The sequence below is a fragment of the Micropterus dolomieu genome, linkage group LG23 (assembly GCF_021292245.1).
Source record: "Micropterus dolomieu isolate WLL.071019.BEF.003 ecotype Adirondacks linkage group LG23, ASM2129224v1, whole genome shotgun sequence".
In the NCBI taxonomy this organism is placed as follows: Eukaryota; Metazoa; Chordata; class Actinopteri; order Centrarchiformes; family Centrarchidae; genus Micropterus; species Micropterus dolomieu.
The window spans coordinates 33,129,329-33,155,552 of record NC_060172.1 but is presented as its reverse complement, the minus strand read 5'-3'; the positions used below and the strand labels follow the sequence as shown (position 1 = coordinate 33,155,552).

The following is a 26,224-nucleotide window of genomic DNA, read 5'->3' as shown; positions in this document are numbered from 1 at the left end:
GCTTCTCTCTCTTCTTCCTCTTTGATAGTGGTGTCAACAAATATTATCTAGTGATGTCATAACTTACAACTGATAATCATTGAATGACCGATTCCCTCCCGTAGTCAAATAAACAAACTAGCAGAAACATAACAGCCAGGGAATGAATTCGAGTCAGGGTTGTGGTAGTAGTACACCCACTTTACAGTATCCATTAACCCACTCACTCTGTAATGCTTGCTTCTCAAAGGTGAACACGTTGATTTATTCAGCATGTAATAGAATTTGGCAGGCCCCTCATCTGCAGGAGCCAAAAAGGCCATTGAACTGAAATCAGCGACAGACAAACCATGTCAGCTTTAAGAAAGCTCTGCAAATGAAAGTATAGGGCAACTGATCTCGCGACTGCAGAGCGCAAAATATTGTTATATTCCAACGGGGAACAGAGCGATTTCACCAAGATGGATGTATTTCAGATCAGTCCCTGATCATTACTTCTGTGAAAGGTTGGTTTAGCGGTCTGAATGGAGAAATTTGTTACTGTGACTGTCCTGAGCATTTTGTGAAAGAGAAAAAAGGTAAAACAGACAAATTTCAAGCACACAGACACAATGGGATGTGTGTAAGAATGGATTCTGGTTTGTTCTATTATAAAACTAAAAAGAAAGACCAAAGAAAATATATCACTAAATTATGTTATGAACTACTGAGGCTACCTTCTGTTGGTGTTGGTTAGACTTCAACCCATATGCAGATTTACAGCATGTATTACTGCCTTGTATTATATCCTGTAATGTTCAAGCCATCTATTCAAACACATCCATGTTTGCACCCATCTAAGTCTCTCTCTCTCTGTCTAAATGAGGTGTGAAAAATGTGGGAGGACATAGACTGGCCTGTCCACTCAATTCTAAAATGTATCATTTATACATATCTATTGCTGTTACTTTGCCAAAAAAGAAATAGTTGAGACAGCTTGCAAGAGCATGAGAGACAGATAAAAATAGCTGCGTTCCACGTTCAACTGGACAGCCAGAAGAATTATGCACACTTATCTGTTTAGCAGTGTGTCTATTTTTCCAAACGTAAGTCACTTTAAAGTCTTTCAGTATGCCTCTCTCTATAATTAGCTAGTAGTCTTCTAGAGGAAGAGTAACCTGTTCTGTTTATCAGAGTGCCAGGAAAAGGAGCAGGCTAAGTTAGAATAGCGGTGATTTGGCTCTCCCCCTCCATCTGTTTTGTTTTCCTTCCATCTCCCTCTTTTTGATGAGCTGGGTCTTCTGTCCCCCTTATAAAATCCCATTAGCTCTTAATGAAGTCGGGCTCCTAGCCTCTCGGCCTCACCTCATTTAGCACGATTGTCTGGCGGCCATTAGCATGGAGGCAATTACAGCCGCACGACAAGAGTAATTGGAAATGCCGACAGGGACCCTGAGAAATGGGAATAAATAAATATGAAAAAAATATATTCAAACTAATAAGCTTCCATTCAGATGGCAGGGAAGGAGCCGCATGTGTCTAAGTTAAATCAACATAATTACAATTAGGGTTGGTAGGGCAAAGAGCCCGGGTGAGGGAGAAATGGATATAGATGGGTTGGAGGATGGTGGTTAAGCACAGAGGTAGCGAGTGTGATGGAGGGAAATGTGGGATCACAGAGAGAAGCTAATAATGTAGAGCATGAGCGTGACCTCAAATTCATGTAACAGAGAGGTCAGAGAGAGTATGACACAGGTGCCAGTTTGTCTTTCAATCTTATTTGAACAAAGGTAGATTTTCCATTCTTTAGCCAAAGTAGAGCCTAAATTATTTGATTACCTCAGAAAATATCCCTAAACCAAGGCCAGATTGCAGGCCTTAGAATTTGACAAATTCTTTGCTGAAGATGGTGTGATATTTACCTATATGAAGGGAAGAGGCTCAATGAATTCCACAATGGCAGCCTACACACTCTCATATGTGCCTATTCCACAGCACATTATCAACATGATGTTTATCAGCAACAACTACTTCTAGCTTATTTCTCAAAGTTATGAAGTACTTAGGATTCATATCAACTTCCAGACGTCTCGACTGAACTAAAATCTAACATAAGTCTGGTTACAACTGAGGAACCTGCTACTCTAACTCAGGAGGAAAAGCAAATGAATTTCACTCCATGAGCAAGGCTAAATGAGGCCCTAATCACGCTATTGTCATCCTATTCATTATAACATGCTGCCGCATGCTGCTGTTACATAGAATCCCCCCAATATTGTCTTTAAATTAAATAAGAAACAACACTTTCTTGTTACTGGTTGCTAAATTCTTGTGGTCTTAGCTTATCTGACATAAATCGCTATAACTGACATGTGGTGCTACAGCAACATTAAAACTTAAAAAAACTAAATGGTCAAAGTCAGCGGTCATTTGTTTGGCTAACTTGAAATTCTGTACAATTAATCATTGTACAAACATCCCATGGTTTAGGTATTGTCCAAAGCTCAGCACGATTGTATAGACCAAGGTGCACATTAATCAGATGGGCTTTTCAGATGCTCTCGGAGATGTATTCAGATGTGGTATGACTCAATGAAAATTGAGTTAGAAAACCTGAGACTTAGCCTTTTGACCTTCATTTGTAGTAAATCTAATGCAGCGGACAACAATAATAAATGTACCCGATGACATAGAGGTATTCACTTTTTTTAAGGAATATTCAGAACAGACAAAAAGGGTTTAATCTGCGAGGCCATGGAGTGCACTGCACTAAATTCAATGTTTTGTCTTTTCAGTGAATTACATGTCATGTGAAATATATATAATGCTTTTTTTAAATTTAGGAAAAAATAATATAACAATGTGTGAAATTGGATTACTTTATTATTAGATCAAAAGGGGAACTCACCACTGCGTGAACTAAAAGGACTACTTGAGAAGTCTGGGAGGCTACACTGAAACAACAGCAGGCTGCAGGCATGGTGCCAGATTGCCATGGCATCTCTCCTGTTAACCACCCCAACTCCGCGCCGCCCCCTCACTCCCACCGCCCACAACCACTGTTGCCCCCTTTCCTGCCTCCTAAGCTGAATGACAGGTGGCAGAAACCCGATCAGCATGGGCCTTCATCAAGGAAGCACTCCCATCTGAAACGGGCACGCTGCCCACTCGCCCACCCGCCCACCCGTGGGCCACAGCACAGGGGCTTCTGAGGCTGGACGGTGTGTGTGTGTGTGCGCATAAATGAGGCAGGGGATGAGGGAGCTGGGCTACAATGGACACAGAGGCATGGGAGGGAGTGTAATGGACCTTTTGGCTGAAGAACCGAGCGGCAGAGCTGGCACTGGGTGTCCAGGGCTCACACGGGAAACAGGAGGTTGGCTCCCACAATAGTCAGTGTGAGAGTCCCAGAGGGTTGTCTATAATAGCAGGGCAAGCGGCTGCTGTTAACAATGACCTCCAAGGCCTCACTGCTTGAACTGAGATGGTCCCACCCTTCAGCACTTCCCTTCTAGCGCTGCCAGCTAATGCAGGGATTATTATTAGAGACATGTATCTAGAACATGTGTGCGTTTTGTCTGTGAAGTCCTGTCACTTGGTGCCACTGTGCTACAATATATGACTGGTTAACAGCAGTGGAGGGATATTCAGTATGTGGAGTTTAAAGTAGGATATCATTTCCAAGGGTTTCTTTAGCAGTTACAAAATATTCCTCACCCATGAAAAGGACCCTAAAATCTTTCACTCACCACAACTGATCTGAACAACGCGACGTTCCAAGGAAAGCAACCACTACTTTTTTCCTAGCATCTACTGACATAGTCTGTAGCGCCTCATCTTTATGATGCAAAAACATCTCAACAACTACTTCCTACTCTTATACACCAAATCAGATTTGAAAACACACTGGCTATCACAAATGCAGCGGAGCATCTTGGCACGAAATTGGAAATCCACAGAGTTACACGGGCTTGTCCTTGTGCAACCCACTGTCCCGGTTCTTCATGAAAAAGTTTATTTGTCTAAAATAGCTCTACAAGCAATCACTCCATGGGCTGGAGTGATTGTAAGTGGAAGGGGGGCAATGTAAGGATGGTGGGGGGTTCTCCAACCAGGAGGAGATTTAATTAGTGAAATCTCATTAACTCTAACAAAATTAAGCGTAAAACAATCCTTGGTGGGGAATCATGCTGGAGGTTTTGGGTGGGGAGAGGGAGGGCGGGAGTGGGGAACACTTAGGGGCTGAGAGGACATGGAGACTGGCTGTACGATTAGTCTGGCCTGTGTGTAGGAAGAGACAAATGGCTTAGTATAACCAGGCCTCTGGCAATCAGCTAGAGACTGCCATGTACGTACACATCCCCCATTGTCCTAGCTCATATTTTGTCTATGGCCTCTTCCCAACATAAGGGCATTTGACAACAAAGGCTAATTAGGATTTAGTTTTTCAACAGCCAAAATTTGACAAAACGACACTTAACGTGAAGGGGTTGATATTACAAGAGTATGAGGATGAAAGAGGATAGCAAGTTTTAATCCTAGAGCCAGCAGGATAAATGTTTTTTTTTGTGGAACAACCCAGTCGCTACACAAGAATGTCAATGGACAATTCTATGAAATGTTGGATTACACTTGATACTGACATTTTTGAAACATCCAATGCCAATGGATGTTTTTGTTTTTTCTCTTTGGCTTTATAGAATAGCTGCGCATGGCAGCCATGGTAAAAGTTTGGGAAAGAATGCGGTTTTGGCAAATAAACTATGGATAAGTTTAGGCACCTAAACACTTGGGGAGGCTTAGGGACAGATCATAGTTACACTTAATTAACACTAATGTTAATTGGATGTCTGTGATGAGATGCAAACTGCAATCTCCTGCATGAAAGTCAAACAGATTACTCTCCCATTCAGCCGCTGAAAGTTGGCAGTGGATATAAACTTTGATGTGCAGAACGCAGTGTCAAAGTGAACATGAAACACTCGTCCTTCAACAGCATGAGTGTCAAGATTCCCTTGAGCAATCCACAGTTGATCCTGTGAAACTAACCAGCATTATTGGACTCGTTATACTGGGTAGCTGGAAGATACTGATGAATGTAGAAGCACTGTTTGGTAGAAAGTTTCACGGCTCCAAAATGCACACACGATCCACACTGGAACAACCTTCATCAGTTGAGAAGCATCTCAAAAATCTTTTCTGGTAAACTTCACTTCCTGTCTTTGTTTTCCTGCTTGTGTGATTGTCTGCCCCGTCTTGATTCTCTTCACCTGTCCCTTGTTGTCCTTCCCTAGTGCGTATAGTCATTGTGTCTTGCCTCTTTTAGATCGTGTCTGTACCCCAGTCCTGTGTGCTGCTTCCTTCTTCAGAATTCCTGCCTGTGTTCCTCGTGCCTTTCCAGTTTGTCTTTAGTTTAGTTTTTGTATCTATCCTTTGCTTTCTGGATTCTGCTTCGGCCTGCTCCCTCTGTTTTTGTTGCCTGTTTGGTTTGATTAGCTTTTTATTATTAAAGCTAGCTTTGTTAAACCTACCTGCCTGTGTGGAGTTATGCATTTGGGTCCTTTTAGCACTACCTTAGACAAGAAATAATGATTTGACATTTATTGTGATAATTATTGATATCTAATGGTATGAAATTGTTTTATCATTATAACATTTTTGGCCATATCACCCAGCCCTACTGTCAAGTCCTGATTCAAGACTAAAGGTGACCGGGATTTTGCAGTCAGGGCCCCTCACCTCTGAACCCTCTGCCTGAAGATGAGCTTTGCAGAATCTTTGACATCTTTTAAACTCTATATTTAAAAAAAAGTTCTTATCTTATTTCCTATCAGTGATCATTCTTATTGTTTTTTCTTATTATTGGGGTTTTTTTGTAATGTTTTAATTGTCTGATTTTTTGCATTGCTTAAATGTTTTCGTGTATAAATAAATTATTATTATTATTATTTCTAGGAACCAAGGGGGCCCCTGAAGACCTCTGTGGTGCAAAAAATGATGGTGACATTCCAAAGATAGATAAACTTCAAGACAGCCAGGTGTAGATGCAAAAGCTCACTACAAGAAAGCACAAACACCACTACTTTAATAGAAGCTCTACAAAGAGAACCATGGTTCAAGATAAACTAATAAATAAAAGTGGGGGAAAGCTCTTCAAATCATTTTGTAATTAGTTGCAGACACGGGGGAGCAGGGGACATTAAAGTCCTTTGGTTTATTGAATTGGCTGATTTGAATTGGCTGAACCATAGGGACAGGCAGTAATATTCAAATGCTCCAAGACAGCAATTTCCACCTAATTTCAAATATTCTTGTATTTGGAATGACTCAGGTGGAGGTGGACATGGGCAAGAACAACTAGACAATTCTGGCAACAACAAAAAAAATCAGTAATTTGCATGATCAAACCCTTTTAATCACCACATGAGTGTCTTCAAATCACACTAGTAGTTGAAGAAATAAGAAGAGGTTGTGATCCCCAGAAATTCTTCTTTGTCTCATGATCATTACTGTTTTTGTGCTATTCTAAATAGAGCTCATATTGTGACAGAATGGTTGGCAGCTGCGTTAGCTAAAGTCATCACAGCAAGCTACACACTGGTAGTTATCACAGCTACAGCAACATGAACACTTAATAGGGAAATGATGTTAGAGCTAAGACAGCAGCAATAAGTTTCCTAAAGTGGTAAAATTTCTTGGAATAACCAACTTCAGATCAAGCTAATTTTGCTGCTTTAGCTTGACAATGTGAAAACTGTTTTGTGCTCCTTCAATGTACATGAACACAACATTATTTTGAAATGTCCACTTGATGAGCCAAATAAACTAAATTTGCACTAATGGGTACCTATAACTTACTTAAAAGTAAAATACTATGTGGATACCTCACTGCTTCAGTGACTCAACAGCAAACTCTACCTAAAAGTGTTTTTGTAGGATGAACTCTCTTCTAGTTATGGGCATCCATAAACCATTTGGATTGGCCCGTTCTGCCACGGCAACACAATATAGAACCACTATCCACTCCAGTATACCAGAATACTGACCTACTCTTAGTCTCTGAAAGCACCGGTACCTTTGGAAAGTTGGTTACCGATGTCTGTATAACAAATTGCCGCTCTGACTTAATAAAAATATCATTGATCCTCGATTATTCTTCAGGGATAGAGCAATTGTGGGAACATGTCATAACAGTCAATCAGTTGAAACCTATACATGTACAGTATACGTGGTGAGACAGCACTAAAATTCAAATGTCAGAAATAAAATAAAATCACTCTTGTAGAAGACAGCCCAAATTCCCACCAGGTCACATTCAATTTCATCGTGTCTAAGATGCAAATAGTGTGTTTGTTGGAGAGGGAATCGTCAGCCATTAAAAAGCACAAAGGTATAGATTGAAGTTCCAGCAAGAACAGAGCACAGACATTGATATTCTCATTTAGGAAATGAAGAAATGATGAGAAAATATGCTCATGGGATTGACATGATCTTTGGTTTTAACCAGCTTGAGTGAACTGCAGCAGGGTAATCATTGGCCGTGTATTCTGGCATGTCAACGTGTTTATAGTATGAATTATATTTGATTGTGTGCTAAATTAAATCACAGACTGGCGCTGGCCTCTGTAGAAACAGATTAGCGCTATCAGATATGTTGTTCCTGAAAGTCTATCAGGTCAGGATGAACATTCTGATCATGAAACCCGCACTTGAAATTTGCACACAGCTTTGTTAAACAAGCACCAGTGTACACAACCTGGCTATATTATAAGGTTTACTGGAATAAAACTGACAACTTACAGTTAGCTTGCCCACAGCAACGCAGGAGCTTTCAGTGTTGTTCTCTGCTCCTTGGCCCGGTATCCAACTCTTCACACAAAGCCTGTTGAGAGATCACAACATTTAAGCTAGGCATCATTATTACTGAAAATGGTGACATGCAGAAGATTATTGAAAATATGCAACGTTGTCCATGCAAGCAGGGATGCAGTATATGGTCAATTCCACTTTTTTGCTGGAAGCATAGAATATTATTACAATCACAAGTGCACTGAAACATCAGTATTGGTGCAGATAACAGGGGCAGTGGGTAATGAATCAGCCTGTTCCACATACCAAAAAGGATATGTTTAAAGGATAAAAGTAGTGTTATTCTATATTTTATCCATCGTCACCAAATACCATAGAAACACTAAAACCAAAAATGTGAGGAAATAGTGCAGTTGTTGGGGACTTTTTTCAACTGCAGATTAATCCACATTTGGTGCTCTATCTAGTGTGATGTGGGATTGAGTCAAAGTAAACTACAGTGTGTGTGTTCATGATGATGACGGAACATGTCACCCAGTGCAGCGGTGAGGCTCATTGTTGTGTTTTTAATAGTTTCTGGACAACAATGGAGCTCTATGGCACAGAGGAAGAAGATATTTCAGGCTTTCAGGCACACACAGTAGGCCTACTTGTTAGCAGGACACAGTCAGTGTTAGTTTTGGTCTAGTCATGGAATTTATTGATGATACAAATATATATAATAAGCCTTATACTTTAACAAAATGTGTAGCGGAGACTGAATGCCAATCAATTAATGTATGTCATTTACAAAGTATTCCAGTCACAGAAATTTTTAAGGATAACCTATTGTTTAACTAAATGCCATTGACACACACATTTGTGTTAGTGTTGACTGTATCCTGATCAAAATGGTGTCACTTATACAAAAACTATAGTATACAACCTGGGTCTTGTTTTTGGACTGCTGGTCATTATTCCCACCCATTATGATAAAATGCTGCTTTCCACCTTGATTGTTAGATCTTGATAGCAAAAGTAAAAGGCAAGGCAAAACAAGAGGTCAGACAATCAGGGAGGTCCCCAAAAAGTGCCTTAATGGACAAAGCGCTTTACAAATTTGCCTCTCATTCACACACACACACACACACACACACACAAACAGATCAAACCGACAACCTTGTAATTAATGGATGACCTGCTCCGCCCCCTGAGCTACAGCTGCCCAGTTCAAGTAACTCAACAAGTCAGCAAACCACTTTTTGGTGTCTTGCCTTTTTTTGATAAACAACAAGAGGATGACATGCAACAAAGACCCCTGCTGCATTCAAACTGGGGGTGTTAAGGTAACATGGTCTGAGACCAAAACCACGTTTGACAAAAGAAATCTTTCAACCCCTTCTCATGCTCTTCCTCAGAGGAAGCTCAGTGGACTTAATTTTTTAAAGAAATTTGTATCCTTACTTTTAAAAAATTTAAAATTTAAGTGAACGTGTGTTAAAAGTTGAACTATAGCTCTGAAAAATCTAATGGTTATGGTATAATGGTTTTTCATCCTAAATTAAAAACATTATAAATTATACATGGATGATAATGAGACAGTAAAATAGGTGAATAAAAAAAATTATACATTTGGTGACTACACTGTTTTAGTTTGTGAGTAAATTGTAATGTTACATTAGGCAAGAATAAGCCATCTTGTTAAAAAAAAACTGAAATGAAAGATTGGTTGAGTACTTGAGTGTTTGTAGTACAAATTAGAGTATTAAAGTACTTGTATATGAAAATAGGTACTTTTACAAGCATAAATATATACATTAGTGCTCATTTGTTTATATTAGGTTATTACTGCCTCATGTTATGACTATAAAAATAATTTAGTTACTCCACCAATTTTATGTGCCCCTCCATCACTGTAAACAAAATGCATTGGATTCTAATTTTCAATGACACAGGTGAAAACAGCGAGGGCAGTGAGCCGCTACAGCTCAAATTCCTTAGCAATTGACTGGCCGGCCATGTCTGAGCCACAAGGAGCAGAGCTCTGCAGAGAGAGTTATGGCGCACATGCAAAAGATTTAAGTTCAATCAAGCATTCAGGGCTGGACACCTGATCTTTCGCTTAAAGCTCCTTCAGAACAGTGGGAGTGTGGTCAGGCCTCACAGCAGGCCGCCTACATCCAGCAATCTGCTAACACAGAGCCTCTGAAGGGTTGGTATTTATTCAGTCCTGCACAGCTCAGTGGGGACTACTGTGTGTGTGGTAGGTAGGCACTACCAGAGGCCCCGAGTAGATGGGGGGGATTGGAATGAAAGCGGTGGAGATTTAGCGGGAAGAGCCCAAACAATTCTCTTTCTCTCAGTTTCATCAGAAACATTAAAAAGTTTTTATTCTATCCCACTTTCATGCAAAATTTGCGGAAACTCAATTAGGAGTGTTTACATCATCTGAGATGTAGCACATAAAGTGGTTCATTGAACATAGAATGGCTAAACATTAGAAAAGGTTTTATGAGAAAATTGCAGAACCATTTTTTGAGGATTGTTTTCAAGAATTATTATTGTACATGTTGTTATTGCTCTTTGGTGTCCAATGTTTTACATGTATTAATATGCTTATTCGTGAGAGCTACCGAACATATGAAATTGTTGTCATGGTCTTGTGAAGACAGACTTTGCTTGGATTTGTCATTTACTGAACAAATTGTCCAATGCAATATATCGTATCTCACAGTTCATTTATCAATACAAAGGCTTTCCATTCCCATATTGTCCATTCCATTCCTCCCATCATGATTCAAAAAACTTTTGATGGGGGGAAATCCAGCTATGCTATTGGTTGAACCTCGCTTTATGTCCACAAGGCTCTTTCTTAGTGATAAAAAACTTGGAGCTCAAAACTGACTAATGATCGTAAAGACAAGCTCAAAGCCCAAGAAAACGAGAACGGCTTTAGGATGTAGCTTGAGTTTCACTGCCAAACTCAGACCCCCTCAGACCATGGGAGATTTGAGTGAGAGCATTTCTTAGGTTTCTTTCAGCCACAAAGAAAACATTTTAGCCTCTCAGTAATCCTTCCCGAAGCCCTCCCTAAGCTCCAAGGGCCCTTCCTCCCTCGGTCATCCCTCTGGCCCCGTCTGGGATCCTAAAGCAGCGCCTCTGTATACTGACGGCCACCACACACACCATTCACCATCTCTCCATGACCCCTCTGGGACCCAGCTGACCTTCCTGTTGACGTCAAAGTAAATAAGAGCGGGAGCCGCTGCAGCAAGGGGCTCCACCCAGGGGGCTGGAGGTCTAATCACCGTGTCTCACAAAAGCCACAGAGGAAACATTAGCATTCCTGGATCTGCCCACCATCACTCACACTGCAGCCTCTACATGTGTACACAGGTACACGTGTAGAGGAACTTTGTCATTTTCTTTGTATTGTTTTTACTATTTGTCACTTTCTACTTGTACTCTACAGTGAGAGGGAAATATTATTCTTTTTGCAGCATGGCAACATTAAACCATAAAAAATTTAAGACATTTAAAGTGCTGGTATTATAAATCCTAAGTGCAATAAAAGGTTCAGGTGGGTCACTGCTATTGGTCGCTGCAGGCGGACCTCCCAACCGATGGCCTAGTTAAAGTACTTAAAATTTGTGGAGCTTAAACAATCATCCCTTGAGTTGATTAGCCGATCAACACAACATGGCAAATATTCTAGTATTATAGTTCTAGCATCTCAATTGTAAGGATGTCCTGCTTTTCTCTGTTTATATAATTAAAAATCCATCAGACATCTTATGAGACATTCTGTCTCTCTTTTTTGGTATAGCACATATTACAGACCAATAAATTAATTGAGAAAATAATCGGCAGACTAATGAATAATGAAAATAATCATTAATTGCAGCCCTAAAAATGTAGTCCATCCTAACCAACTGCAACATTTAAATACTGCTTACATGTTATGACATCTGTAATTAAGTAAGTGAGTAACAATATACCAGTATATACCTTTCTGCTTAACAAGAATGCCACTTCTGATACTTTAAGTACTTTTAGATGATCATACCTCTGTACTTTTACTTAAGTAAATGACTTTAACTTCATAGTATTTCTTTTAAGTAAAGCCTGTGAGTACTTCTTCTTCTTCCACAGAATAGCACTTCATATGCAGTTTATGAGTCACAAACAAGCAGTATCAACAATACTGATAATCCTGATACACAGAGAAGTATCACAGTCAGGGAATTCTGCATGAAAGCAAACAGCAGGAGGTTGAGACCTAGCTCTTGGGTTACATTTCGACATTATTACAGCTGAAGGAATTGGACTCAGAGAGTGCTACTCCCAGGACAAGTTGTGCTTCTTGTGAAATGATTGTTTTATTGTTGCACTGTGTACAACAGTTGCTCTTATCAATAATGGGATATGCTCCAGTGCATCAGGCAAACCCTGGGAGAGAATCTAGCTTCATTTGTCTCATTTGATTTTGCTGCTCGCATTCGTGGCAAAATAGGTGAAGGGAGAAGACACAGACATGATTAAATATTCACAACTTCCGGCCTTAACTTTCTCCCTAATCACACGGCGGCTCTGTACAGCGGAGAGAAAACTCCAGATGGACATCTTTAAGATCCCCAAATCCTTCTCTTTCCACTAGCAGGCATTTTGGGGTCAAGGTGTGAAGGGAGGACCAAAAGACCAGTTTCCCACAATCCCTTCGCAGCTATAGCCCCCCAGCTGTTCAAGGGCTTCCATAACAACAGCTGCGCGGAGGTTTAGTGGTTCACGTTGCTATGACAACAGCAGGATCAATTGGCATGCACAGACTCTCTGTGCTAATAGCAAAAGTGACATTATAGCATAATTTCATTTCAATAAAACACAGGCAGGTTTTTTATTGCAAGATACAGGGGGACATAAAAAAGAGGAAAATAATTAATTTTGCATGGTGATGCCTGTGGCTCGTGCACCTAAAACTCGCAGGAATCTCCCACGCAAATTGACAACCAACCCAGCAACATCACTCTTCACAATCATTCCCTGGAAATGAAGATGAAGTCCGTACACAGAGTTTCCAAGCTCTTACAATAGAAGCTAAATAAGTCATCATGCCCGGCAGCTGTATGTGCCACAGATCACTGACCGGCAGGATGTGCAACAATCAGAATATTTTTGTTCTCCTGACAAACAGGATATCAGGTCACTTGGTTCCCTTTACAGTGATGAGTCAGACACTAGGGGGGTATACACTATTGTGCAGTGAATTAAAAAACTCTTTATTACCAAATATGACTTATTCCATTTTACGGATTTAACAGTTAGTCCGAGTTCAGTTCTTGCAGCTTCCAGCCAAACTTCAACAATTTGAGGTTAATTCCAAGGAATTATAAGGGGCTCGTGATGACAATGGCAGGTATTCCCACAGGAGTAACCAGAGCTGGTGTGGCGTCAGCACGGGTTTAAGCCCAACATTTAACGAGCATGCAGCTGATACAGGCAGCTGTGCCAGACAAAACACAGCACAACACTCATTTAGTCTACACACACACACACACACACACACACACACACACACACACATACAGCAACATGGGCACTTCTTAACTTCCAGCATGACACCAGGTTCTCTAACTTTGCCACTAATCGACTCTTGGCTGATATTTGACATTGATTTTTCCTCCCTGTCTCACAGAATATGATAGCCCCTTGTGAACAGTGCGAGGAAAGCCAAACAGGAATCTGCTGCTAAAAATACCCACGTCGTGATGAGTCAGGATGGATTGAGCAAACAAAAAGCAGCCAGTCTAATTTCCTCCAGTCTGGGCTTTCTATAAAGACTTTCAGACAAGTTCCAATCCTCAGTGTCACCAGTGGATTCCTCTATTTAATGAATCGTGCTGCATCAAAAAGAGGGGGAAAGAATCTGCAGACTAGTGGGATAAAAAGAGATTATCCAAATGGAGGCTAATGATGTGAAAAAGAATCACAGACTTAAAGAATATAAAGGTGGAGGAATATAAAAGTGTTTTGTACTGAGTTGTTTGGGAGTGTTCAGTGACATTGAATTGCTAATAGCCCATTGAAACTTCCAGGAATATGTCTCATCTAAACCATTATATACATATATTGATGTATATATTTCACACACCATACTTTACACAATTTGGTGTACAGAGGCCCAATATCAACAAGTCAGTAAAACATTATCGGACAAGTCAAAAACATAAATACATTCTCTTTTAACTTGTTAGCAAGCTAACTGGCATTATTACTAATAGCTTGCTGGCTGAAATTGTTCAGGTAAGCTAGCTAATCAAAAAAACTATGCTAGTTATTATTATTATTATTATTATGTTATGTTGATATTTTTGACTTGTCAGATAACATTTTACTAACTTATGAAGGTTTCGGGGCTCCGCACATGTAGTTCATCATTGATATAAGCCTGTTTGCTCATGCCAACATCTGTTTCTCCATATATCAACCTTTCAACAGTGCAAAAATTCAGCATGATTTTCAGTATTGCATATTTCTCACTCTACCCACTCTATATATTCAGCCCAACTTCCCAAATGCAATAAAAGTAAGGTAAGTAGTGAGCTACTGCACATAGCGTCTATCATCTGAACCATGCTTCTCAAAAGCCCCTTTAGGCTCTGGTCTTGCGCTCAAATGGTCTTTCACTTACTCAAAGGCAAATACAAGGATCTAGTTTTCAGGAGGCCCTCAGCAAGCTGTTCAATGTTTCTGAATAGCTCTTTTTAGTTTTAAAGCATGTTGCTCTTTTTTGTGTATAACTATGATATATGTTCTAAACAGTACTACACTCTTCCACACTTCTCGAAAAAAATAATTAATGGTGGCCATCAACTGTTTCTCATCCATGTTTGGAACACAGCAGTATTGTTCTTAAAATGTTGGTTATAAATCGGATTTGATTTGAAAATAATAAAAAGTTGTGTATCTTGAAACTATGCAGACCTACTCTCACCTCACACAGCAAATCACATCCATCCAGCTGTTAAAAAAGAAACAGAATCCTTTCTCCGGCTCCAGAGTTGTGGAGGGGTGGCTGGCTGTCATGCTGGTTCACACAAGACCTGCTGGATTTTAGACTTAGGAGCAGAAGCTCTGGTTCTTACTGCGATCACTGACATGACACGCACGATCCGGCTGAGGCTGCTGTTGTGTTATGTAGAGTGCATTTTGGTTTAACATTTATTTCAACATTTAAAATAGTTTTCCATTAGAGATTTCTATCATGCTACCAAGTACAAGACTCAAACCCTGTCATTTAAATTAGTGTTCAGTAATAAAAAGTCATTTTTCATTAGTTTTCACTTTTCTAGATTTCTAGATTTTAATTAAATGTTTTCAGTAACAGACATCCCTGACATATGTTGTCTTGTGTGAACATAATACATTTTGAAAATTTACAAAATAACGTTTTAACAGTGCCACTTATCCCCAATCCGAGAAACAGCCATACTGTACATGACAAAACAAGCTCACACATTAAATGTGCATGCATACTTTATGTAAAATGTATGTCTACGCTGCCCTGTGATGGACTGGCGACCTGTCCAGGGTGTACACCGCCTTTCGCCCAATGTCAGCTAGGATTGGCTACAGCCCCTCTTCGACCCTGTACGCAGGATAAGCGGTTGACGATGGATGGATGGATGGTATGTTTACGCTGCTGCTGTATGGTATGCGGTAAACAGCAGGCTAAATGACAAGCATATTTTCACACCAGATGTCTAAACTGTCAAATCTAACATGCTGAGGAGACACTGCAGAAATATCCCTGGTGGAATCCTCCTGTGTTTCTCAAAAAGAGAAAACAACCCTGACAGACAGGTTATAGCTAAGCCTAAGCCTGTTTCTTTTGTAGTGATCATCCTACAGGAGGCGACTGTAGTTAAGAGCTAAAGACAAGTGGAGATTTTAACAGCTATAAATCATTACCACATTAATTATGAGATATTGTATAATCATAACAAACAAACCCATCGGAAACTGGAAGACTAAACATATTTTACATTGAGTGCAATATAGCGGGAAAACTTTATTCTAGAAAAGGAGATTGCTCGGTGGAACAAAACAGGCAGCTATTCTTCAAATGAAGATGAGGACTATATTATTTGCGTGGTCAAATATTGTGTGTGTGAGAGTGTGAAATGTATCCACTATAGAAATTCTCACAATGGAACAAAAAAAATGTCAAGGCTGTCAGTTTCTTCAGAAAACAATCCCTGCCAACATGTACATAAAAACGACGAGCGATACCCTTTTCTGTTTGTCATATGAATTTAAGCAGCAATGATCAACCAATCTTTTCAACTTGTCACTTATGAGATGCAACAGAATTCAACAGTGTTTTTTTATAGTGAATTTAAACACTCTTTCATTGCCTGTGCATGAAACAGACAGGGCAGGCAGGGAAGACAGAAACACAATGGACTTGGCAGAGACGGCCGAGCAGAACAGACAGTGAGGAATTCCCCATCAGCGTCTGAAGTGAGCTAACCTTGCTTTTTTTTTCTCCTTTCTGACTCTTCCCTCCTGGTGTGAGTCCAAAAGAATAAACTTAACTCTTTCACTGACACTCTGGATGACTGCTTCATTTGTTTGTTCAATGTGCACAGTTCCTCATAAAAAAAGCATTACATTCCTATGGACTGAGCCTGTAGAACTTCCTGACGATCAGGTACTCTCTGCAGTCTCCACTATGCATTTCCACACATTAGAAACGCACCACTTATTTCACAGTCCCCCTCAGCTCCATATCCAGGTAGATAAACACAAATTACTTTCTGTGCATTTCACAGGACAGAAAATAGTGTTGTGGTGTAATTTAAGTTGCTCTACCGTCTGTATTAAATATATGTGGCAGTTTATAAATACCACTGACCACAGGGGAAAGACGGGCAGCAGCATGCCTGTTCACTGAGAGGAGAGATTCACACAAACACACAGGCTTCTGGAAAAAGCGACAAAAACTCAGACAGCACATTCTGAATCAATTTCTCCCTCCTCTTTCTCTATCCCTATTCGTACACACACACACACGCATACAGATATGAATAGGCCTGTTTTGAAGTGGGCGTCAAGAAGGCTGGTGCAAGTCATCCTTCATCTCTTGCCTCGGTACGTCTCACCTTCATAGTCCGGCTGACAGCACTCTTCAAGCCACTACTCCCTGCGAAGCATCTCCCCGCCTCCGTATTGACCTTAATCTGTTGAAAGTTTTTGAAAGATTGGCCTATTTGCCAACTTAGGCCTAACAAGATGAAAACAGAAAAACTTAACTCATCCATGTCTCGCCTGTGGATCTTTTCCCATGGTGTTTAATGTTAAATCCTCACCTCCTTACGTGATCGAAGCCAACTGGCATGAGGCCTAATGCAAAAGTAAGAAACTGAGCTTGATTCAAAATATCTATTCCACTAAAGGGCAATCCACACAGAAAGTCGCTTGCCCGTCTCAGGGAAAAGATACATGACGCGCATCACTACAGGACCCCGCATGAGTCATTTTTTTTCCTATAGTGCACAAAGTGAACGGTAATCTGCAGCTGGCAGCTTCAAATCTTCGACTATGTGTATGTTGTGAACTTATTAACTGTATCTAAAATGGTTGATCAAGGCCCTCAGTTGAGCTCTCCAGGTTCACTATAGGTATATCTCTCAATGCCTTTAGTGACTCATTGAATAAATAAAAACAATGTACTTTTCTTCCTGTATGCTGCTCATGTAGCTGACTTGTCCAGGAAATGTTACTCAGCCTAGTGAAGACAGCTGCTTCTGAGGACAGAGGCGACCGAATGGCAGCCGAAGGCACTGTGGGTTAAATGGATGCGCTGTATTATGTAATTACGGCTTTTTTGAAATGAAATGTTTTTGTTTGTAGAGAAAAGGGTCCATCCATGTGTTACTTGCTTTCTCAGTGACACTGGGTTGAATATTTATATACATTTATATACACAAGCGAATTTGAATTTGAATTTACATGTATAGAGAGAGATAGATAGATGTAAATATAGATATATATAGTTCATGAATTCCTTCTTAATATAAAAGCACAATATTTTATTATTTACAGGTTACATATTTGGAGACCTAATCACATAGTATAACTGTAGTGCATGCTAAAGTGCTAGCATGGACCCTGCTGTCACTTAACACAGTAATGGTCACATAGGAGAGCCGTTGACCTAATAGCCTACCCCCCCAAAAACTTTCCCTTAGCTAAACAAACAAATCTGACCCGCAATCAGCACTATCACATTGCAAACTCCCATTTACATCACACTGACACTGTAGCAATGCCAAAGCGGTGCCAGCAGGGAGACGGGTACAGACATACCACAGAGGTATCAAGACCTTGACCGGAGAAAAGCAGCCGCAGGGAGGGACAGTTGGAAAGCTTTCTCTCGTCACCCGGCGAAAGCCTCGTCATATAGCAGCAGACATGACACCGTACCGCCTCCAGCTGCCTTATTTACCCACACACTGTTGGCAGCTGTTTATAACTCCCTTTTAGCACAGAAACCTCATCACTCTTTGGAGATGAACCTTTATGAAGTTACACAGGGCGTGGGAGGTGTGTGTTGGTGCGTGACAGTGTGCCATTTTTTTACTCTTTTATTCAATATTTTTGAGTCTGTGATAATTAAAGTCTTCTAAACTGCGTTATGAATTCCTCAGAGATGATGTATCACCTCTTGGGCTGCAAACTTTTGTATTTGGAGGAATCTCAACGGGGTTTTGATCATTTTAAGATCCTATTGTTATTTTTATTTAGGAATTGTGTGGATTATATGAATAACTAATGTATCTATGGAGACTCGGTGAGAATAATGTGCCAGTACATTGTCATGCTGCGTCTGCTGTAGGCAAGAGATGTAAAGGAAGTCTTTGCAGTAGAAACCCTTTCAGTCAACACTAAAGGTATGAAAAGATGTGGAGACTTCTGCAAAACATCTCAATCTTACTCTGTGGTAATCACAGTGTCATATGCCAGTGCAATTTATTGATAATAGCAAGAATCACATTGAATTTAATTGTAAAAACACTGACAACCATCTTTTTAAAAATAATGGGATCACATTCTGAAAATGACTTCTTTTTATTTGACTGAACAACTCACAGAATATTTTAAAAAAAACTTGATGCTGAAAATAACTCATTATGTCTGCGTTTCACAGGCTTTTGGCACAGGTTAGTGAAAGGTGTCACTGCCAAAAATCTTGCAGGGCCAAAAAACTGAAACATTTGGTGTCAAAGAAGTTGTTCTTGTAATTTAGTGGTGAAAAAATGTCACTGTCTCTGGTGAATGATAGTTTTACAGTATGCCCAAACGTGTATTTTCACAGCTATTTTCCGTACATATAATTTGGGAGGCTGATTTATCCACAAATGTTTGGCATCAGTTTGGTTTACAAATCATTTTGAATCAGGGTGGCTGCAATTTTAACTTACACATTTAACTTTTTAAGGTCTTTTAAATTAAACTGTGGACAAGCAGACCATAAATTCTAGGTAACTACTGGGTCACATTCCCTCTATTTACATACATGTCACTGCTTATAAATACTGTGTGAAAACTGCACTTTAATTGGTTAGTAAAATTGGAAGTTATTGCATTTTCAAAATTGTCTTTTTAGGCAGTTCAGATTAATTCCAGGCAAGGCATCACAACAGGCCTTGGTCTGGATTGGCAGTTCTCAGTCAGTAACAGCCATATTAGGACAGGCCTGCCTTCACCATAGTTTAAGTAGGTCAAAATAATGTTTGACTGAACTTAATTAATTTGTAAAATGCAAGAAAAGAAATGTTTCTCATCTGGAGTTACTGAGAACTTTTGAGGACAACATGTAAAATACCTAAAGTACCTACAGTATGTACCTAATGTATAAAAAAAGGAACACTACACACATCAATGGCATTAAATCCTGCTTACTTATGACAGCAAGTGATGCAGATCTATTATATGGATTTCAAAGATTTATGCTGCAGACAGCTGTTCTCTGCATATAAACTACTATCTGCTCTCTAAAGTAAAAAAACATTACAAGGTGCGTTACTTTGTATGAAAAATGTCCTCAAAACAGACAGGGGACGTACATGCAAATGCACACACACTATAAACTTAAAGAAGAATATTTCTTAATACACCAGTAAAAACATTTCTTAAGACACTAGAGTGATGGTAAAATATTCAATTTTGTTCTGCATTTCACACTTTCAGGAATGTCTTGAACAATACGGTCTTTGAGAGAGCAAACCTCTTATCGTGGCACATATCCTAACATGCTAATTACCCCACACACAGTTTGAGTTCATTTATTATGCATGAAATAATCTAATATGATGACTGTGATAATTATGCGCACATAGATAAGATAAAAGAGTAGTAACCAATTATGGGCACGGGAGTTGGGAAAAGTAATTATTCTTTGTGGGGGAAAGAAATCTTGGTTCGAAAAAAAGGGGTTCAGTCTGATTTTTTCATTCAGTTCACAGTACTGCAATTAACATGTGGAATCATGTCTGCACTCCCTGATAATGTTTAAGGAATATTTTCTTGATTAAGCATACAGTAACACAGATATGTCTTATTGTTGTAAGCATTTAAGGATGTCTGAGCTTTTTACTGAGTGTCAAAATTGTGAAAATAAACCATTAACAACATAAATCCTGCATGGGAACGGTTTCTGAAACAGCTGCTGAGGTAAACTGCTTTCTGCATAGATTAATTTACAGCAATGTGTCTGTTATGATAATCGTGCACGCTTGCTCCCTGAGACTCTTCACAAACTCCGGAAAGCTGACATGTTTACATTATGACTTGAAAGGCAACATGACACGATGCCTCAGGTCTCGTCAGCAGCAGCAAATCAGAAAGGACACTAAAATGAAGGAGTGGTGCTTAAAGTCGAGCTCTTGCAAATCAGACGTGTGTTGTGGAGTCTTTAAATATTACCACTTCTAAAATCAGAGTTGGCGTGCGGTTTGCCCGCACCACTGTGCAAACATACTTAACACAGCACTGCTTTCTTTGACAAATTACGTGGCTGCGACCGCAAATCAGAGGAAACCCAGACTCTACAGTAATTTTATTTTTCTGCGACTGTTTTGGGTTGAATTGTGTTATAAATCAGACTTTTATGTGATGGAATGTGGCAGCCTGGAAGCAGAGTTAAAGAAGGTTTAATATGTCTGCACACATTTTGCTCATAGTGAAGTTTCACGGCTGCTCTTGGTTACTTTGGCTAAAATGCAAACTTGATGACTGAGTCAAGAAAGAAAATGTAAAACATATTTAATAAATAGTGAAGAATAACAACACACAAGTACTAATGCACAATTTGGACACTATAAACAGACTATCTAAAAGGATTATCTTACTGACCTCTAACTAAAACCACATTTATCTGACTCAGAAACACACACGTCATCTTCACACTCCTCCGGAAACCTCTGTCACCCATTACCCAGCCCAAGTCTCCCTCGGACTGCTGTAGTTGACTCATGATTACTTGCAGAGTTTAAGCTTCAGGCCAAACATGATACTCAGAGATGAGTCAACAAAGCTCAGAGTTGTCCAAAAGGCAGCTCTCACAAACAATATCAAATCACTTTTAACAGGATTGCCAGATTTTCAAATTCACACTAAACCTCAGCACGACAGGGAACAAGCTCTTTATGAGAGCGTCGATCCTGCGGCCGTTCAAGAGCAGGAAATAAAAGATAAGAACGCGGACAAAGACACTAAATTAAGCATCAGCTCTCCGTGTGCTCTGTAGTTTTGAGGTTAATGTCAGTGGCACTCATGTCTCCTTACACTCTCAACAAAGTCATAATGTTCTGACTGTAATGAAGTGAGGAGAGGAGAAAGCAAGGACGATGAATACGGCCAAGATGTTTCATACGGACAGTTCATGTTCAGAATAACCAGTCTACTGTATGATTCTGTAGAAATGACTGCAGAGTCATGGTATGGCTGCATTCAAGAATGTTAACTCACGAGATTACCTCAGAGCCTCTCACATCAGTGGGGAAAAAAAAAACTTTCTTTAACCAACGCTAATTCTGGATATGCCTTTTACGTGTAAAATTATTTTAAGGTTTTCACATCCACAATGCACAGCATGGCCTGGCAAGAACAATATGAAAGACATAAAAGTTTTAAGGCCATTTTAACTTGAGTATTTCTTGACAGTTAGAAAGCAGCACAGATGAACTGACTAAATTTCATTGCATACCACTGAAGCAATAAAGTAAATGTCACTGAAATGCAATGGGTATATCTGGTGTAATGGTGTATCTATAAAACTAGTTCTGCACTTGCAACTTGCTTATGGGGTGTCACCGTAGGTGTCATTTACACTGGGGATGCTGGGGACATGTCCCCACCACTTTTTTGAAAGCATTTGCTAAAAGTTTTCTGAAAATTAGCTTGCAACAAGAAATGTTAAATAACAAATAAAAATTCTATGAGAAAGGTTTACTTGCACAAGAGGAAAACATGAAATGCAATGTAAATATAGAAGAAACAGATCTGCCTTGTTCAAAAAAGGAAACTTGGGCTAAAAAAGCCTACTGCATTATATTCAGTAATATTTTTATATTCCGATTTGTCACCGGCCACATGAATTTTGTTTCCCGTCATATAAATAAAGACATTTCCACCATAAATTGGTGCAGAAAATGTCTCTAGAATGCAGGAAATTAAGAGTTTAATGCACAAAATCTTCTGGACCCCCTCCAGACCCCCCGATCGAATGGCCTATTTCATCAATGAATACTTCTTCTAAAAGGCATTGGAGTATCTTGTTGTCTTGTTCTCGTGACTCCCATATTGTGCATTCTCATGTCTCGTGGACTAAGTGTTTTGTCACAGCCCTAATATGAGCCCTTATATGTCCCCACCACTTTTCAACACAACGTGACGCCATTGGGTGTCACAGATACTATATTTCTAAATGCTTTATGTGTGATAGATCATAACTGAATTAAAAATGTAAAACTAGCACAAAAGCAGTATGTTTAATATGTGATAATCACATTGGAATTCTATATAGACTAATGGCATGATTTAGAGTGTATTGCGTGTCTAACTTTTTCTGTTCGTGTCTGCCAGAGTTATGTTCGGGGAAGTACATGTCCTACATGTCTCATGTTTTCAGGACCTGTTGACTTTTTCAATACGTAACCAAGACCATTACTAATTACCTAGCCTATCTAAGTGCTTTTGTTGCCCAAACATAACTATATCATCAGCTAGCATCATTAATTATGGTTTCATTGCTATAAGAAGATACTGTATCGCAAGGGGTATATTGTAGAAAAACAAATTAAACACGTCAACTTTTTGCAGATGCGTTCAATGACAATGCATTTTTATTAAATTTGCGGTATTTGCAGTTGAAAGTTAGTTGTACACTGTACTTTCTGTGTCTAGTCACTATACATACGGGTATGTTGTTATTTTGTGATATACCATATTTGAATGTATCATTAGCAGCACTTCAAGTTAAAAGCTACTGGCTGAACAGTTCAAATCTAGAGTAACATGGGACTTTACAGTGTCAGAGGCATTTAGATCCTTGGGGTACTGGTATGAACTGTGGCACCCAGGATGCTGAAAGCCGTAATGAAATATAATAAAACACTGTAGGCCTTCTTTAATATTTTAAGAGCAGAAAGTCTTATGAAACACTATAAAAGATGTAGCCTTCCTTTGGAAAATGAAATGCACTTCGACTGAAGACTGTGCTGTCATAAAATCATGGCACTTTTATAGTAGGGGACAGAACTACATAAAAAGTAATTTGCAGCTAATAAGAGGGATCACTAAAACGCATTAGGGCAATTTATTCTGTCCTTGCCACTGTACAGTGCTTTTACTAAAGTCCCATGATAAGCAGCGGTTTCAGTGAAGAGCCTGTACACTAACAAGTGTTCCATCAGGCATCTGCAAAGACCTCTTGGAGATTAACAGCAAGGTACACAAATGGATTTGAAGAGAAAGCTGCTATTGTTAAAGTCTAATGTCAAAATAAAGGAGCAGCTATAGACCGAGTGAAAATATTGTCCTTCAGATCAATGGCATCCTGCAGCGCAATAGGCTGAAACATTCAGATTAGATGTGAGTGGCGGAAAGAGCAACACACTTGAATAATATCTTTGGAGAGGATTCTGAAAAATGGAACAGTGCTCCAGTGAATGGCCTTTTGGAGGTCACAACTTTAGTGCCGTTGCATTTCTATTCAAAGTGCAGCAGACTTCAATGGGCTACTCTTCCAATAATCAAAGAAGGGTGATTTCAAAAGGCCATCCACCACCATTTCAAAGAGGCTAATTTTTCATCTCTATTGCACACTTTTCAAATGTTGCATTATGTCTTGGGAGCCTCTTCTTGCAGCATCTCATCTGTGTATTAAGGCAGCTGTAAATGTACCCAAGAGTGAAAAAAACTCTAGGAGGTGGTCAGAGAGGCAAAAGCCCTTCAACAAAGTTAGCTTCCTATTCACAAAAATAGCTTCTGTGGATGTGTCCTTGGTTGCAAGAGTTTGTCTGTTTGCCTTTAACCTTTTTTTTTTATCAAATGTACTGACTAACAGAGAAGGAACAACAGCTTTCCTGCTGGCAACAGCACTGCAGTGCTGGAAAACAGCTGGAGCTGTACCTGCAGTACAGAACCATTGGAATTTAAGTAAAAGAAAAACACACTGATAGCAGCAATCTTGCTAAAGGTGTCAAGCTGCAAACACACATTTGCATTTGGCAAGAGGAAGCCACTGCCACTTTTACTGTCTTTATTGCGTGAACATATTAATGCATGGTGCTAAGTCGGTGCTATTACCATTGAAACACAGCATTGACATTTCACTCATAACTAAGTTTTAAAGACTATTGCACTGGGGGAGCTTTTCAATAGTAGTGACACCATTTGGCCCATGCATTTATTCATTTTCGAGGGAAGCACAAATATGCAGCCACACAGTGCTTGGTGGGATTTTCTCTGCTATGATCTGCTGTTGAATTCAAATCAAATATTTTGAACCTCACCCAGCTCAGCTGTTACCAGGACTCTCAAATATAATAAATTCAGGATTTACTGGCAGGCTTCATATTTCTCTGTGTGAAGCCCTACTCATTTATTAGGATTATCTACATTCCACCAGAGATAAGAACCACAGGCACAATGAGGTTCACAGTCTTGTTAAGGTCTTTAAATGCAGAATATATAATAAGCTGCTGCTAATTTGATTTTGTGCTTGATCCTTGAATAATAACCACGAATGTCTAAAAATAATATGTTTTAATTGTTTTTACTGCAAAATAATGACATCAATAGCAATGTATACGAACACTAAGAATGCTGAAGACATTACAGTAGAAATAACCTACTTGTTATACATCTTTGAAATTTCACCTACAGTAAACACTCCATCTATGTGTGCATCCTGCTGGTAAAGAACCTAAGCCTTATTGGAGTCGTCCATTCTATGCCATGACTTGGACTTAGCTTATGGAATGTGTCCCTGCTGAGTTTTCATTTCCTCTGTCTGAAAAAAAGGAATGCAATCAGAGTACTGATGCTAAAATCATTACCTAATGACTAAAGCTTTTGTATGACTTCTTCCATGCTGTGAGGTTCATTGTTCAAACACATATATCACATATTATTGTGTGGAGAAAGTTTCTTTCAGGATTGTCTGCAGGGCCAGTTGAGTCAAATGTGCTAAGCCTATTCTGTTTTTCAGCAGACGTTTTGATGACATCCGGAGAGCAACGCCAAGTTGAGATAACGGGCTGCTGTAATCACACAAAGCAACACAAGACTAAGTACGAGCAGTTTGAAAATAATATCTGCTCATTGAGAAGGCACTGAACAGACTTACACGTCTATACATATCAATAACATCACCTGCATACATTTTATGTTCAAACAGCGTGTTATTAGGGATCTCTGTGATACCAAAGCTAGAGCTGTGGCATTTCATTTCAGAGTGAAACCACGTTGCATTTAGATATTTATTAGCTAGATAGTTACTAATAATCTGAAATGAATTGATGAAAACTAAATTGCATGGCAGATTTTTTTCAAGGTGGGAGGGCTTAAAGTTTTTGTTAGATTAGAATGAAACTGAGGAAATGCATTTTCAAATGTTCTTCTGATGTGTCAGCAATATGCTACTGTAGAACACAAAAACATCACTGCCGACTGCAGTTTTCAAACTTATTAACCACACCACATTCTATGCCGGATGTGTTTTCATGACATCTTTATGCCCTTCCAGAAACAAAGCATTGTGATGTTGACAGTACGGAGGATCATTAAATTTGCCTGCTGCTCTTCTTGGAGCATAAATCAAGCCAATCCATTTCTCCGACCTTGCTCCCTGGTGGCTTAGTTAGAGCCATGCCAATGCAGCACTGGCTGTGGAATGAGCAAGGCTAAGCAT

General features: G+C 39.6%; 1 protein-coding gene across 1 annotated transcript in view; it reads right to left on the bottom strand.

Moving 5' to 3' along the window:
• The window catches only part of pknox2 (pbx/knotted 1 homeobox 2), a 97,250-nt gene that overhangs the window by 67,802 nt on the left and 3,224 nt on the right, over positions 1 to 26,224 (bottom strand). The window contains exon 2 of the mRNA XM_046039232.1: positions 7,759 to 7,840. The gene's annotated coding sequence lies outside the window, so the exon portion shown is untranslated. The remainder of the gene's footprint in view (positions 1 to 7,758; positions 7,841 to 26,224) is intronic.